The sequence below is a fragment of the Herpailurus yagouaroundi genome, unplaced genomic scaffold (assembly GCF_014898765.1).
Source record: "Herpailurus yagouaroundi ecotype Mexico unplaced genomic scaffold, PumYag 100, whole genome shotgun sequence".
Taxonomy (NCBI): Eukaryota; Metazoa; Chordata; class Mammalia; order Carnivora; family Felidae; genus Herpailurus; species Herpailurus yagouaroundi.
In genome coordinates this window covers 61,107,982-61,126,187 of record NW_024412391.1, presented here as the reverse complement: position 1 = coordinate 61,126,187, position 18,206 = coordinate 61,107,982, and the positions used below count along the sequence as shown (strand labels likewise).

General features: G+C 37.0%; 1 long non-coding RNA gene and 1 pseudogene across 2 annotated transcripts in view; both read left to right on the top strand.

The window, feature by feature from the left end:
* LOC121028711 (uncharacterized) overlaps positions 1-18,206 on the top strand; it is a 65,143-nt gene that overhangs the window by 12,910 nt on the left and 34,027 nt on the right. Inside the window, exon 3 of one of the 2 annotated variants that reach the window (XR_005789400.1) lies at positions 3,448-3,493. The exons of the other annotated variant lie outside the window; for it this stretch is intronic. This is a non-coding gene — a long non-coding RNA (uncharacterized LOC121028711). The remainder of the gene's footprint in view (positions 1-3,447; positions 3,494-18,206) is intronic. 2 annotated transcript variants of the gene reach the window in all.
* LOC121028709 (40S ribosomal protein S2-like) lies at positions 177-1,412 on the top strand (annotated as a pseudogene).

The window sequence follows — 18,206 nt, the reverse complement described above, 5'->3', positions numbered from 1 at the left end:
TTCTTGAAATCTAATCTTTACTAGGGACTTGATAAATATTTAAACATAAGGAAAAGCATACATCAATTTAGAAGACAAAAAGTGGATTTTGCTTTTGAGAAGTAAAGACAATATGAAAGGAATTATTAGATGTTTTCAGATATTTGAAAAAAATTGTAATAAAATTAAAAGTTAAGTTAGAAAATCACTCTCAGTGTTCATTCATTAATTGAAAAAAGTGTGCTGAGTGCCTGCAATGTGCCTAGCAAGTTTTCTAGATTCTACGGATACAAGAATGAACAAGAACAAACAATACGCAAAGGCCTGCAGTCTACTATTTTATTCCAGTAAGATTCTCCTCAAGGAGGACAAGGAGTGGATCCCCATTACCAAGCTGGGCTACCTGGTCAAGGACATGAAGATCAATTCCCTGGAGGAAATCTCTGTCTTCTCCCTGCCCATCAATCATTGACTTTTTCCTGGGGGCATCCCTCAAGGATGAGGTATTGAAGATTATACCTGTGCAAAAGCAGACCCATGCTGGCCAGCTGATCAGGTTCACGGCATTTGTTGCTATCAGAGATTACAATGGACAAATCGGTCTGGGTGTTAACTGCTCCGAGGAAGTAGCCACTGCCATCTGTGGGGCCATCATCGTGGCCAAGCTTTCCATTGTCCTTGTGCAAGGAGGCTACTCAGGGAACAAGATCAGCAAGCCCCACACTGTCCCATGACCACTGTGGGTCTCTGCTGGTGTGCCTCATCCTTGCCCCCCAAGGCACTGGCATTGTCTCAGCCCCTGTGCCGAAGAAGCTACTGATGATGGCCGGTATGGACGACTGCTATACCTCAGCGAGGGGCTGCACTGCCACCCTGGGCAACCTTGCCAAGGCCACTTTTGATGCCATTTCCAAGACCTACCCCTGACCTCTGGAAAGAGACTGTGTTCACCAAGTCTCCTTATCAGGAATTTACTGACCATCTTGTAAAGATCCACACCAGAGTCTCCATGCAGAGGACCCAGGCTTCAGCTGTAAGAAAAATAAAGTGAATTAAAGCTTAAAAAAAAATCTTCTCAGGCAGTTCACCAGATAATTCCTGTGTAATAATATGCAATTGAGGACATGGATTCAAAGCTCATCTGCAACCCAACATCACCTTTTAAGATGGAATATGTTAGTAAAGGATGCTCTGTGCTTGTCCCCACCTCATCATTCCACTCTTTGAATATCCTCAAAGACTACATGCTGAATTTTTTTTAGGAACTTTAGGTAAGGAAAAGAGCATAGCATTTGAGTAAGAGCTGTGTTGTCCAGTACACCAGCCACCAGCCACAGGTAACTACTGAGCAATTGAAATGTGGCTAGTTCAGATTGAGACGTGCTCTAAGTATAAAACACACTGGATTTTGATGGCTCAGTTTGAAAAAGAAAGTGTAAGCTATCCAAAAACTTTGTGTTGATTACATATTGAAATGCTAATATTTTTAACACATTGAGTTAAATAAAATGTGTTATTAATTTATCATTTCTTTTTACTTTTGTTATGTGGCTACTAGAAAACTTATATGTGACTCAGTTTCCCCAACTGAGGGGATCTACATTTGTTTCCTATATCAGCTCAGTACTGTTACATAACAGAAGCTGATTCTTATTGAGTACTCAGCTCATTGAGTGGCAAACTCTCTTCCAAGCAAGTTACTTGTGTTTAAACATTTATCCTCATAATAACCCTGTGAAGAACGATTTCTCTGGATGAATAATTTGAGGCACTGAAAGGTCAAGAAACTTGCCAAAGGCTATACATCTAGTGACCAGGAGAGCAATATGGCTTTAAAGCTATAACTAACCCAGTGACTCTCAATCCTGAGTGTCATCAGAATTACCTGCAGAGCTGGTTAAAACGCAGATTGCTGAGCTCCTCCTCCGAAAGTTCTGACTCGTTTGACCTGGGGAGTAACCTGAGAATGTGCATTGCTAACAAGCTTCCAGGTGATTTTGATGCTGCTGATTTGCAAACCACATTTTGAGAACCATTAGTCTAATAAAGTCCTCAGCATTTTTGAACCATTGTTTCTTTACCTTAAAGTGTGGATATTTCATATACCTACCTCACAAACCATGAAATTCACCATTTTAAAGGGTGCAACTCCAGGGTTTTGGTATATTCAGTTTTGCAACTATCATTGCTATCCAGTTCCAAAATGTTTCCATCACTCCAAAAAGAAACCCAATATCCATTAGCAGTCTCCATTACCCCTTCCCCCAGGTCCTGGTAACCACTAATCACCTTCTTTATGGATTTGCCTATTATGGACATTTCATGCAAATTGAAAATATAATATGTGGTCTTTTGTGTCTGGCTTCTTTCACTTAGCATAAGGTTTTCAAGGTTCATCCATGTTATAACATGTATGGATACTTAATTCCATTTTATGGTCAAATAATATAAAATTATAGGGGCATACCACATTTTGTTTATCCATTTATCAGTTGATGCACATTTTGGTTGTTTCCACTTTTTGGTTATTTATGAACTTGTGTGGATTTGTTTTCATTTTTTCATGGGATATAACTGGGAATGAGTTCAGTAGGAGTGGAATTGCTGACTCCTATAGTGTCTCTATATTTAACATTTTGAAGAACTATCAAACTATTTCCAAAGCATTGTACCATTTTACATTACCATTGGCAATGTATGAGGGCTCCAGTTTTTCCATAACCTTGACAACACTTGTCATTGTCTGTCATTTTGATTATAGCCATCCCAATGGGTGTGAAGTAGTGTCTCATTAGGGTTTTGATTTGCATTGCTGTATGACTAATGATGTTTAGTTTTTCAAGTGCTATTGGACATTTATATATCTTCTTTGGAGAAATGCCTATCCAAATCTTTGCCCATGTTTAAATTCGGTTGTCTTTTTTATTGTTGAGGTATAAGAATTCTTTATGTATTCTGGGTACAAGTCCCTTATTGGATATATGACTTGCAATTTCTCCCATTCTGTGGGTTGCCTTTTCACTTTCTCAACAGTGTCCATTGAAGCAAAAAGCTTTTAATCTTGTAATTTATATATTTTAAACTGTATATATTTAAGTGTACAACATGATGATTTGGTATACATATAGACTGTGAAATGATTACTGCAATTAAGCTAATTAACATATCATCTCACATAGTTACAATTAAAAAGTTTTTAAGCTTGGGGTGCCTGGGCAGCTCAGTCCATTAAGCATCTGACTGTTGGTTTCGGCTCAGGTCATGATCTCATGGTTTCTTGATTTCCAGCCCGGCGTTGGACTCTGTGCTGGTAGTGCAGAGCTTGCTTGGGATTCTCCCTCTCTCCACCTCTCTCTGCCCCTCCCCTATTCACGTTGTCTCTGTCTCTCTCAAATAAATAAACTTAAAAAATTTTTTTTCGATGAAATCCAATTTATCTGTTTTTCCTTTTATCACTTGTGCATTTAGGTTACGTCTAGAAACAATTGCATAATCCAAGGTCATGAAGATTCAGGTCAGTAATCCATTTTGAGTTAATTTTTATACATGGTGTGAAATAAGGGTCCAATTTTATTCTTTTTCATATCCAGTTACCCAATCACAGGATCCTTTCAAAATTTAGGTAAAAATACTTCAGAGGCTGTATTAATTATAGTGTGTTTATTAATAATAATTACAATACGATTTCCCCACTCTGGGTGCTTCTCTGCTATTCTGTCAAAGATTTGTAAACACTCCTATTTAGAACGAAACAAATGTCCATTGAATTAAAATCTCAAGTCAGTAGGGCGCCTGGGTGGCTCAATGGGTTGAGTGGCTGACTTTGGCTCACGTCATGATCTCATGGTTCATGAACCACATCAGGCTCACTGCTGTCAGCACAGAGCCTGCCTTGGATCCTCTGTTCCCCTCTCTCTGCTCCTCCCCTACCACACTCTCTCCTTCAAACATGAATAAACATTGAAAAATAAAACCTCAAGTCAGTAATGACTGAACACAAGATTGGCAATTGTTCAATTACACTCCTTCATTTACTGTTATGTATTAAAGTGCCAAGATCCCTACCATTATGTCAACCTATATTAATTCCCCCATTCACATATATAGGATGAGGAAAAAAGGAATGTATATCCTATATGATTCTCCTTTGTGATTTTATAATACCATTTTTGCTCTTGTTTGTGCTTATGGTACCTAGTCAACTGATGATATAACTACAAATTTGAAATGTGGTGAGTTGGGGCGCCTGGGTGGCGCAGTCGGTTAAGCGTCTGGCTTCAGCCAGGTCACGATCTCGCGGTCCGTGAGTTCGAGCCCCGCGTCAGGCTCTGGGCTGATGGCTCAGAGCCTGGAGCCTGTTTCCGATTCTGTGTCTCCCTCTCTCTCTGCCCCTCCCCCGTTCATGCCCTGTCTCTCTCTGTCCCAAAAATAAATAAATGTTGAAAAAAAAAAAAAAGAAATGTGGTGAGTTAATTGCTGTATGCAATTGTAATAATTGGATATACAAAACGGACCAAAATAAGATGAATGCTAGAACATTTTTTTTTTTAAAAGTTGAGGAAAAAAGGCAAGTCCTACTGTGGGACTGACAGCAATTAATATACATAGGTGCTTTTTTCCCATAAGAAGTCAGCTAAATGGAACGTAGAAGACATTGTTCAAAGGTTGTAAGAGGGTTGCATTGAGGGTGAAGATACAGAAAGTGTGGGTACATATGGCATCCAGAAAGATGGGAATTATAAAGTAAGAATTTGTGGGCATGTCTCTAAACTAAGGGCCCCGAGACTAGTGACAGGAATATTTAGGCTCCTGGGCAGATATAAGTCTGTGGTGCCATAATTGTAAGGGGAAGTTTCCTCAAGCTGTTTCAGCTTAAAAAACATTCTCTTTGCTTTATTCCCTACCTCCATAGTCATTAGGCCTGTGTCTGTCCTTGGTTCATTTCTGAGGTCAGTATCTAGAGAAAAAAAAATTAATGTTCTTAGTGTTATAAATTAATAAAGTTTTCTAGTGACTTTATCGAACATAAGCCTAAACTCTGTCAGATGAAGCTCTGGATCTAAATGAGGAAAAAAAACCCTAGACTAGCATTGAGTCCAAGCAACATTGCTGAGTAGAGAGATGATAATGAAATTAGAAACCAAGCCACAGAGCCTTCTGCATTTGTTTCAGAATCACATATATATTCAATAAAATTCTGGTTAGTTACCCTCATGAGTCAAATGATAGAAGTAAAATTTGAAGTCAAGTTCTTCTTTTTGAGTATATTGACTGAATAACTCCTTAGCATTCAAAGAATTTTGGATAGGGATGTAAGTATCTCAGTATGTTTAAGGAGGTGGTAATTCCTTAAATACCCATTCCTGTGAAAATGCCCACTACATTTGGTAACATTTATTTGAAAGTTTCTGAAAAATAAACATTACCCCTAGATAGGAAATATAAGTTTATTTCTTTCAAACTTCACCCTTATGAACAAGAACTGAATACCAATGGGTGTTATCCCACAACTTCAGACTAGGGATTATGACTGGAAGACTTTTATATAATTTATTGTTTTGTTTTTGTTTTGGTTTTGGTTTTACAACTTCCCCCATGCTTACTACATTCTTTTCTTTTCTGGTGTCAGCATTCCTATAGTACTTTGGTCTAAATTTCTAAAGCAGAAATGGTGTGCATGTCCATACGTTAACAACTAAGTACTAGAGAGTACATGATCCACTCACAGCCAGTCTTGGAGATGAGAAAAAAGAGGAATCTCTAGGGATAGATGCAATAGGCACAGCAATAAAGAGAAAAGGAATGCAGGCTATGAAATTCAGTCTTACAACTTTAAAGTCATGTGGTGAATTTATGTTCCATAAAATTCTTGTTAGTAACCACCATGAATCATAAGTCTAATCACATGAGTTCCATGGGCCTACTTGAGGGAATAAAAGGAGCAGTTGGAAATAACCTTAGGTCAGAGACTGGACCCCACAGAAGAGTAGCCTCTCTCTCTCCTGTTGGTCCCACCAGGTGAGATTCTCTTGAATTAAACAATGATAGCATAGACCATAACAACAACAGACACCACGGAAGTGGTGACCATACCCCACTCTAGCTACCTAGATTCTGGTATAGACCTAATCAGGTCTCTTTTCAAAACCTGCAGTTGCCTTTGCTGTCTTGTGACTTCCTTTGATTACATGTGAGGTTGTTTCTACACTTACACCTGTGACTGAATTGAATGGCTGATTGCCTCACTCCAGTTCACATTACCTGACTAGATCAAGCAATGGTGTGTCAACTCCAAGGGCTCAGAGATGGTGAGAAGAGCAAAGCAAGCACAGATATGAAAACCAGCACATAGGGTCTTATGAAAAGCATGAATTTTTAGGATATTAGAGAAGCAAGCTATAGTTAGCTTACTTCTGAATTCTGGGGCTGATTCCAAGCAAAGCAAAATTCCCCATATCCTGGGAAGAGCAAGTCTGTACATGTGGTGGCCTTGATGTCTTCTCCCTAGGCAATCACTTCTCTTACCTTAGAACAGCACAGTCAGGTTGCCAAGGACTTTCCCCCTCACATCGAGGGGCTGATTCATGAAACAGTGACTTGCTGGGTTATACTGCGTCTTGGATTTTAAAAACTGAGCAGGAGCCAGGGTGTGGACTGTCTATGCAATTCTGTCCTCAGCTTGTGTCAGCATGTTTTGGTATTTAAGCCAAGTTTAAGTGCATCTGATTTGTGTGAAGAAAATTCAACAAAGGAATAAAATCATTATAGTCATATTCATTGACAGGAAAGTCAAATATTCTGGTCAGTGGGTGAAATGGATCATTGATTATTTTTAAAAAGCTCTGATAGGGGCGCCTGGGTGGCGCAGTCGGTTAAGCGTCCGACTTCAGCCAGGTCACAATCTCGCGGTCCGTGAGTTCGAGCCCCGCGTCAGGCTCTGGGCTGATGGCTCAGAGCCTGGAGCCTGTTTCCGATTCTGTGTCTCCCTCTCTCTCTGCCCCTCCCCCGTTCATGCTCTGTCTCTCTCTGTCCCAAAAATAAATAAAAACGTTGAAAAAAAAAATTAAAAAAAAAAAAAAAAGCTCTGATATTATAACTTTAGCCCTAAAGTAATTCTCTTTTAGGCACTATTTATCTATTTCATTTCACTAAACTATATAAGCCTCCCATAAAGTAGAATTTTATCTATTTTACAAATGGAAAAATGACTTTTTAAAGATCATAATTAATCAATGATAAGCTAAAGAAAAATAGCCCTGAGTTTCTTAATCTCTGTTCATGATAGCAAGGGAAAAGTAATTTTTTACACTTCCATGATAAACACATTTACTGTGAACTTAAAAAATGCTATTTTTCCTGTGTGCTTGCAATAAAAAAAAATAACCATGAGGGGCACCTGGTTGGCTTAGTCAGTTGAGCATTCGACTTCGGCTCAGGTCATGATCTGGCGGTTCATGAGTTTGAGCCCCACATCAGGCTCACTGATGTCAGCCTGTCAGAGCAGAGCCCAGTTTGGGTCCTCTGCCCCCTCTCTCTGCCCCTCCTCCATTTGCGCTCTCCCAAAAGTAAATATTTATTTATTTAGAATATTCTAAAATATTAGAAAAAATTTAACAAAATAACAAAACCATGAGAATGGGAGGAGAATATATATTTTAAGGAATTTATTCAAAGCAAAATTCTATTTACATAATCTTTCATTTTAGCTATTTTTCTAATAAACTTTGTTTTCTAGAACAGTTTTAAAGTTATAGAAAAAGTATGAGGATAGTATGGAGAATCCCATCTAACCCACAACTAGTTTCCTCTGTCATTAACATCTTACCTTAGTATGGTATATTTGTCACAATTAATGAACCGATATCAATATATTGTTTTTAATTAAAGTCTGTACTCTACTCAGATTTTTTTAGTTTTACCCAGTGTCCTTTTTTCTGTTCCAGGATATCATCCAGGATATCATATTACATTTAATCATTTCTCCTTAAGCCTCTATTGACAGTGACAATTTTTTAGACTTTCTTGGTTTTTGATGACCTTGACAGGTTTGAGGAGTACTTTCGGTTTTAGCTATATCTATATTAGGTATCTTGTAAAATGTCCCTCTAATGAGATTTTTCTAATTTTTTTCTCAATTGGATGGAAGTTACAATCTTTGGAAGCAAGACCACAGACATAAAGTGCCAATTTAATCCCATGATTTATCACTGTTGATAATCACCTTGACCACCTGGCTGAAGTAGTGTTTGTCAGGTTACATGCTCTTTTGATATTTTACTTAGTCATAGAAAATGTTCTCTTCATTAAAAATTACTAACTTTAATTTTAAACATAATTTACCCAAGTAGCAATAAAATTAGAACTAGCTATCACTGAACAGGTTACAGTACATAAGAGATGACATTGCATATTTAGGAGAGTGACAAGAAAAGGAATTACACAACAGAAAAACTAGTTTAGTGAGTTTTAAAGTTCATCATCTACACAATTCCTATGGAGCTTGTTGATACTATCAGTTCTTCCCTGACATATTTTACTTTGCAAAACATGTTGCAATCACTCTTTGGTTATCCGCCGCGGGGGGGGCGGGGGCCCCCCTCACAAGATTCCTGATGAGGAAGCAAAGTAGGCTTCCTTCACTTATTTTCAACAAATGAAGGAAGAGCTTTGGAATCAGAGAGATTTGTGTTTGACTTTGAACTCAGCCACTTTCTACTTACTCTGTGCTCTTTGGAAAACTTTTAAGAGCACCTTGTCCATAAAAGGGGGCAGTGGCCATTTTGTATAAGAACACAAAAGGAATAAATGTGAAGTAGGTTGAGCAAGGAAGTATGGATTACTACAAGGTGGAGAATATGAATTCCATAGCTCTATATACATCCATAAACATGCTTGTTCTTAGTGCCCAGATGCTTTATGGCACAGCAGAAAATACAAAGCAGATATTTTGCTAAGGCCTCAGGGTGTAGTGGAGAGACTCAAGCCCACTAAGTAATAATGTAATCATCTCCGAGTCAGGTGAATAACATTTCCAGAGCTCAGGATTTGGAGTCAAAAGACGTGGATTTATATCTTGAGTCTTTCACTTTCTACTGTATGGTATCATAAATGTTACTTAACATCTCTTAGCTGTAGTGTACTGTCTATGAGTATAATGTGGGGGTTAAATGAAAGTATCTAGTACATCAGCGAATATTAATCACAACTGAATTTTAATCAACTTTGGAGAAGCTAAAAGTCAACTTGCCTATGGAATAACTAGCAGAAAGCGGCAGCGCATTCTTAGCTACACTTTCAGTAGAGGAATTGGGCTCTCAGTGTCCTCAAAGCCCATTATTTTGACATTTTGTTTAAGGCTAGTTCTTAATTTGACTCAGTTATTTTAGGCAGGAATGTTTTCAAAAGACCTAAGTGATGTTATTAACAAATGGGTTACATCTTCTCTTCGCAGAGTTAAGCCTCTAATTATACCTTGAGCTGATTTATTAGTACTACAGGCTTAAACATTTCCTAACTATTAAGACTGACTAGAGACTCAGGATGACTATCCACATGCAAGGGATCTAAATGGCAAAAACACCACAGAGGAAGAGGTGATACAGGGTGGGTGAGTCACAAGGAAAAGCTCAGAGAAAGGTATTAATTAGAGTAATAGGAAATTATAACAAGTAAAATATGGGTTAAGTATCAGTGAATTTCCCTTAAGGACATACTTCCTATGATAGGAGGGAAGAGTCTTCTAAAGAAGGTGATTAAAACCTCCAAGCATAAGACCTTTAAAACGAGACTGAACAGAGTCCTTATGAACATACCAAAGAGAAGAATCCTGTGCTGGTGGGGGTATGGAATAGGGGTTGGTAAGTGATCTAACAGCCTTTTGCACTGCTAAAAGCCTTGAGTCGCTGATCTACCCAGTAATTGAATGCATTGTAAACCATCAAGCACGCAGTCCCCTCCCTTGAGTGTATAGCTGTCATTCCTATGGATGCTATTTTCTTTTGGGGCAACATTCCGATATCACTGATATTAACATAAAAACTCCATGTCTGTCTTTGTTTTTAAGATCCAATATGTATATTTTGACCATTTTTCCAGCAAAGAAAATTTTATTTCTCCAGATGTAAATGATTATTAATTTCATTTTCCTTAAAAGGAATATAAATTTTTATTGAATGTAAAACTGACTTTTTGGAGTTAATTCTTTCATTTCTTGTTTGGTAGAACACTATTAGTGTAGCAACATCAAATGAGTAAGGTTGAGCTGCAAGTCTCAGGAACACTATCACTGGATATGTATTTAAGGAATGAGGAATTGTTAACTATCAGTGTTCTAAGTCAAGTAAGGAGAAAGTACACATAGACCCATAGTCACCTTCAGCAACTTTGTACCCCACCCCTGGTATCCACAACTGGGCTGATCTGGATCTCAGGCAACTTTGGGCCATAGCACTCCTCCTAGGCCCATTCCAACTTGAACTTACTTCCACTCACCAGCAGGACACTTATAAGTGTTCACCTATGTGGAGTGATTCAGGGGTGCTAGGAAGGACCTCCTTATCTGCCTACTTGATGATATCTACAACAAACATCATTCTTTAATTAGCATCAAGGTGTGGCGTGCCCCCCGCCCCCCCCCCCCCCCTTGATTGTCCACCTCTGCATCCTGCTCTGCACTACTTTCCACTTCTCCATATCTCCTCTTTTCCCTCTCTGGCTCCCCAAACTAGTGGCACTGCTCTTTGCCTTGTACCCTCATTTCATTTTAGTAGCCAAGACCTGTTAAATCCACTTCTAGGTATCTCTGAAATAATCTACTTTCTCCGCTACTATAGTTTGATCCACACTCATCTCTCACCTGGATTATTACAACAACCTCCTGAACTGGACTTAGTTCTCTTCTCTTTTTTTTTTTTTTTTTCTAATTTTATTTAAATTGCAATTAGTTAACATACAGTGCTATATTGAGTTCAGGAGTAGAATTCAATGATTCATCACTTACATACAATATCCAGCAGTCATCACAACAGGGGCCCTCCTTAGAACTCATCACCCATATAGCCCATTCTCCCACCACCTCCCTCCATTAACCCTCCATTTTGTCTCTACTCTTAAGAATCTCTTATGGTTTGTTTCCTCTCTCTTTTCCCCCCTCCCATATACGTTCATCTGTTTTGTTTCCTAAAATCCACGTATGAGTGTTGCTTCTCTTCTTATCTCCCTTTAATCCATGGTCCACAAAGCAGCCAAAGTGATCTTTTTAACACACTAATTAATCTGTGTTAAAAAATTTAAAACAGGGGAGGATATGGAGAAAAAAGAACACTTGTGTACTTGTGTGTACGATCCAGCAGTTTCACTTCTGGAATTCTGTATCCAAAGGAAACAAATACACTAACTCAAAAAGATACCTGCACCCACATACTCATTGAAACATTATTTACAATGGCCAAGACATAAAAACAAACTAAATGTCCATCAGTGGATGAATGGATAAAGAAAATGATATAGGCATATTACATATTATTATTATATTAGGTCATATTATACTATATTATTATATATATTATATATATTATATTTATAACATTTATAAATAATTTATAAGTATAATAAAATTTATAATATATAATATAAATACTGTTATATATGTAATCATAATATATAGATGTATAATATATGAAAATGGAATGCAGGCATAAAAAAGGAAATCTTGCCATTTGCAACAGCATGGATGGACCTTGAGGTCATTATAAGTGAAATAAGTCAAAGAAAGACAAATACCATATGATCACACTTATATGTGGAATTAAAAAATGAAGTCACAAATATCAATAACAGATTGGTGTTTGCCAGCAGTAAGTGGGTGGTTGTGAGACATGAAATGGGTGAAAGGGGTCAAAAGTTACCAACTGCCAAATAGAAAATAAACAGGACATAGAGATGTGATGTACAGAATGGTGACTATAGTTAATAACGCCATATTGTGTATTTAAAAATTACTGACAGTGGATGTTGAAAGTTCTCATCATAAGAAAAAAATTGCAACTATGTATGGTGATGGATGTTAAGTAGATTCGTGGTGATGATTCCATAATATATACAAATATTAAATCATTATGTTGTACACCTAAAACTACTGTGTTATATTTCAATTATATCTCAAATGAAACAAAACAAAACAAAAAAACTAAACACTAATCTGATTATGTCATGTCCCTGCTTAAGCATTCTACGTACTTCCTTGCTGACTTCAGTCAGTTTCGTATTCCTTACACATGGCTTTCCTCTCTAGCCTTATTTCCTTCCTCTCTCTGTCTCACATTCAATGCCACAGCCATGCAGGATTGTGGGCAGCACTTCAAATATACTGGGTCTTTCTTCCTTTCTTAGTTCCTTCTACTGTTAATGCTTTCTACTAATCCCTTTTCAGCTGAATAACTCTCACTTACCACATAGACTTAACTCTAGAGAACTTGTCCTCCAAGTCTTTCCATAGTCTCCCAAGATAGGAATTAAATGCTCCTCATATGCATTTCTGTGTCCTCTGTGTTCACCTCTCTACAGCTCTATCACCTTACTATTTCCTAAGAGATTGTCAACCAGCATGTTGGACAGGGACTAGGAAATTTTTTTTTACCTAATATATTTATTGACTTTTATTTATATTTATTTCATTATTTTTTTATTTAAGTACAATAGACATACAGTATCCTATTAGTTTCAGATGTATATCATAGTGATTCAATTTTTATACATTATGAAATGATCTTCACAATAAGTCTAGTAACTCTCACCATTCAAAATTATATTATTAACTATATTCCCTATGTTGTACATTATTATATCCCATGAGTTACTTATTTTATAACTGCAGATTTGTCCCTATTAATCTCTTTCACCTACTTTGTCCTCTCCCCAGCCCCTTCTCCAACTGGTAACCAAGAATTTGTTTCCTGTATCTATAAGTCTGTTTTTTTTTTCATTTGTTTTGTTTTTTAGATTCTACATGTAAGTGAAATCATGTATTTGTCTTTCTCTGACTGACTTATTTCACTTAACATAATACCCTTTAGATTCATTCATGTTGTGGCAAATAGCAAGATTTTATTCCTTTTTTATAGCAGAGTGGTACTCCATTGTGTTGGGTGCATGTATGTATATATATATCCATTCATTTGTTGAGGGAAACTTAATTTCCTTCCATGTCTTGACTATTGTAGTGATGCTACAATGTGCGTGTATCTCTTCAAATGAGTGTTTTTGTTTTCTTTGGATAAATATCCAAAAGTGGAATGGCTGGATTATATGGTAGTTCTAGTTTTAGTTTTTTTGAGGAAACTCTATACTGTTTTCCATAGTGGCTGCACCAATGTACATTTCTACCAACAGTGTGTGTACAAGGGTTGTATTTTCTTCACCTCCTTGCCAACACTTGCTATTTTTTGTCTTTTTGATAATAGCCCTTCTAACAAATGTAAGGCTGTATCTCATTGTGCTTTTGATTTGCATTTCCGTCATTATTATGGATGTTGAGCATCTTTTCGTGTGTCTGTTGGCCATCAGGTCTTCTTTGGAAACAATGTCTGTTCAGGTCTTCTGCCCATTGTTTAGTTAAGTTGTGTGATATTAAGTTGTGTAAGTTCTTTACATATTTTGTTATATTAAGCCATTACAGATGTATGATTTGCAAATATTTTAGTTTTTTAGCCTTTTAGTTTTGTTGATGGTTTCCTTCACTATACAAAATATTTTGAATTTTACATAATCTCATTTATTTTTGCTTTTATTGGCCTTACCTTGAGGAGACTGGACTAAAAATAAATTGATAATATGTTTAAGAGCTTAAACACATCTTTTCCTCTAGGAGTTTTATGGTTTCAGGTCCTACATTCAAGTCTTTAACTAATTTTGAATTTGTTTTGTTTATGGTGTAAGATGGTGATTCAGTTTTATTCTTTTGCATGTAGCTGTCCACTATTCTCAGAACCATTTATTGAAGAGAATGTCTTTTCCCCCATTTGTCATAGATTAATTGACCATATATGTATGGGTTTACTTCTGTGCTCTCTATTCTGTTTTACTGATCTTTATATTTGCTTTTGGGCTACTACCATAGTGTTTTGATTACTATAGCTTCATAATATAGTTTGAAATCAGGGAGTCTGGTATATCTCCAGCTTTGTTCTTTTTTATCAAGATTGCTTTGGCTCTTCAGGGTCTTTTGTGGTTTCATATAAATTTTAGGATTCTTTTGTTCTAGTTCTGTGAAAAATATGTCATTGGTATTTTCATGGGGATGGCACTGAATCTGTAGATTGCTTTGGGTAATATGGATATTTTAACAATGTGAATTCTTCCATTCTGTGAGCATGGAATAGTATTCTATTTGTATTGGCTTCAGTTTCTTTCATTGATGTCTTATAGTTTCAGTGTATGGGTCTTTCATCTCCTTGGTTAAATTTATTCCTTGGTATTTTATTATTTTTGATGCAATTGTAAATGAGATTGTTTTCCTAAATTGTCTTTCTAACAGTATATTATTAGTGTATAGAAATGCAACTGATTTCTCTATGTTAGTTTTGTGTCCTGTGACTTTACTGGATTAATTTATTAGTTCTAATAACTTTTTGGTGGAGTCCTTTGGATTTTCTCTGTATAATATTATGTCATCTACAAAGACAGTTTTACTTCTTCCTTTTCAATTTGGGTGACTTTATTTTTCTTGCCTAATTGCTATAGTTAAGACATCTTGGGGCGCCTGGGTGGCGCAGTCGGTTAAGTGTCCGACTTCAGCCAGGTCACGATCTCGCGGTCCGTGAGTTCGAGCCCCGCGTCAGGCTCTGGGCTGATGGCTCGGAGCCTGGAGCCTGTTTCCGATTCTGTGTCTCCCTCTCTCTCTGCCCCTCCCCCGTTCATGTTCTGTCTCTCTCTGTCCCAAAAATAAATAAACGTTGAAAAAAAAAATTAAAAAAAAAAAAAGACATCTTATCTAAGTTGAATAGAAGTGGTGAGAATGGGCATCCTTGTCTTGTTCCTCACCTTAGAGGAAAAGTTTTCAGCTTTTCATTGTTGAGCATGATGTTGGTTGTGGTTTTGTCATAATGATCTTTATTATGTTGAAGTACATTCCTTCTGTATCCACTTTGTTGAGAGTTTTTATCATAAATCAATGTTGAATTTTGTCACATGCTCTTTCTGCATCTATTGATGTAATCGTATATGGTTTTTATGCTTTGTTTTGTTAATGTGATGTAGAATGTTGATTGAAGTGCATATGTTGAACCATTCTTGCATCCATAGAATAAATCCCACTCGATATATTTGTTTTACTAATGTTTTGTTGAGAATTTTTGTATCTACATTCATCAAGGATATTGGCCTATAATTTTCTTTTTGTGGTGTCTTTATCTGCTTTTTATATCATGGTAATGCTGGCCTCAAAGTATTCCTTCCTCTTCAATTTTTTGGAATAATTCAAAAAAGATGGGTACTAACTCTTTATGTTTGGTAACATTCATCTATGAAGTGGATGGTCTGGTTCTGGGCTTTTGTTTCTTAGGAATTTTTAAATTACTGATTCAATTTTATCACTTGTAATCAGTCTATTCAGGTTTTCTATTTCTTTGTGATTCAGTCTTGGAAGGTTGGGTGTTTCTATGACTTTATCCATTTCTTCTAGGTTATCCAATTTGTTATCATATAGGGACTAGGTGTTTTTCCCTATGGTATCTCCAGCGCTTACTATAATGCCAGGCAATGTTTGGTAAAAGGGATATAAATTGGGGAAAATTACCTAGGGAACTTTGTGGATAAGATGAAATTAAGACTGGGGAAAACAAGGTGGCATTTGTGGTGGGAGGAACTGTATGAACAAAAGTACCTAGATGAGGATGTTCATAATATATTGGAGAGCCTAGCTTTATCAGAGTGGAGGATATGTGTTGAGGAAATGGAGAATAGCCAAATCATGAAGGGTTTTGAAAGACAGGAAGAAGACTTTAGACAAAGTACAGCTGGAAATTGAGATCCATTCATGATTTTAGAAGAGATGAATGACATGATATAAGTGCTGTTTAAGGAAGACTAATCTGGAAAATATACATAGTAGGCATTGGACAAGGGTGATTCTACAATCATCAAGAGTGGCTAAGAGGTTGATATATCAAAATATGTAAATAAGGGGATAAAGTAAGTTAAATTATAATTCCAAATATTCACTTCCTCTCTCTTCCACCGTACCACTCTCACCCCTTGACTCTGGACTTGATGTTGTGACCTGTTTTGGCTGCTAGAATGTTAGTATGACTCAAGAAGCACTTGTGTGATTGGACTTAATTCTGCTGTCATCAAAGAGAAGAACATGTCTTGGCTAGTCTATACAGACTATAGAGAGATTGTTAGGAAGCATTTGAGCCCCAAATAACCCCTGTCAGCCTACAAACACATGATAAATACTAAATAATTGTTTTAAGCCATTGAGTTTTGGCATGTTTGTTATGCAGCAATAGTAACTGAAACAGAGGATAAGGGCAGGGGATAAGGATGTGATAGTGGTATAGAAAGAAGGAAGGGAATGATTATGACATACTTTTGAAGGATAAATTAATTGGCTGAAATAGGTTCTGGTCGTAATGAAATAAATTTAGATGTTAAAGAATGCAGAAGAATAGCCTCATAAACCTTCTTTCTTTATTGAATAAATTGAGACTATCTGAATAAGAAATTCTGAAGTAAATGAATAACATTATTATTCTTAAGAAGGAGTTACTTAGGTATATTCTTCCTCCTCTCTTTCTCTTATTTTTCTATTCATCGAGTGTTCACTTTGTGCATTTGCATTTGCAACAGTCCTTATTTGGTAAAAGCCTTCTTTTGGAAAGTGTACCAGTCAGTAAATTATCTACTTAGGAGGGAAGATGATGTCATAGGAAACCATTTATTCTTGTCAATTTACATAAACATAGAATACAAATAAAATAACATTTTTTGAATAGTCCTTTGCACATTTTTACTTTGGGAGAAAATAAAAATTGCCGATTTCTGGTAATATTTTTCTTTTGTAGACTATAGAAATTTTGGAATGATTAATCCAGCTCTCTTTACTCAATTGTCTGACTTGCTTCTGGCAAGAAGCATGTTAATGGAAGAAATCAGAGGGGATATTACAATTAGAAGAGCAAAGAACCATATAATGCTTTGCTTATAAGAATCACCTATTGTTGTTGGGGAAATTGCATTGCAGTATTTTAATTTGGAAGTCAAATCAGGCATCCTCGTCTAGACATAATCCTCTGACTACAGAGGAAAGTGCTTCTCTGTCCCTCCACCAAACTTCCTGCTGCAAATCCGCTTTTACCTGCACCCCACTGTGTGGATTCCTATTGCTGTGGGCAAGCAGCGTCTGATCATTTCACATGCAGAAAAAGAGGTCAGTCAGGAATGAGGGAAAGAGGAGTGGGGAGAGGAGAGGAAAAAAAGAGGAAAATGAATGATAAATTCTCTACAGGGTTACTGGAGGTTAATAATATGACTGAGGTATATGTAGTTATCAAGGCCTGTCATACTGTCTTACCCTGGCTATGTTCTTTCTAAAAGCTACATACCTTGGCACAAAACTGCCACCTCAAGTCTGTGAAATACCTTCTTCTATCATTGTAAAGCTACAACTTTCTGGGTGAAAACTCAGCCTTAATATATTTCTGGGCTGACATGTTTTCTTAGACACATTTTATAAGTGAGGACTAGGATACCAGACAATACTTGGCTGGTCCTGTCAAGAGAGAAAGGGAAAAAAGAGAACCTCAACCTCTTTCTTAAAAGAGAAAGAAAAAAGTTTGAGGGATCCTAGAAGCTGACATTGAAGATCCTGGGAGACAGAAAGAGGTTAGGTCCAGGTATGAGGTGCATGACAGTTCAAAGCAAGGGGCCATCCTGTGCTCTGGATCAATCTATGGGGAAGAGCTCTCTAGCTTGGGTGAAGAGTGATAAAAACAAAGCAAGCAAGCAAACAAACAAACAAAACCCATACATGCAGAAGGCTAACCCTTAAGCATTTATCGCACTCTCTTCCCTTTTCCTTTCAATACCGTGTGAAATAGGTGATTGTAGTTCAGAGAGGTAGTTTTTGATAAATAGTAGGCCAAGGTATAGGAAGGTTTCAAAGCCAGCTGCCTAGTTGGTGGGAAGGAGAACAAGTGGAATGAGTGATAGACAGTGAATTATAACAT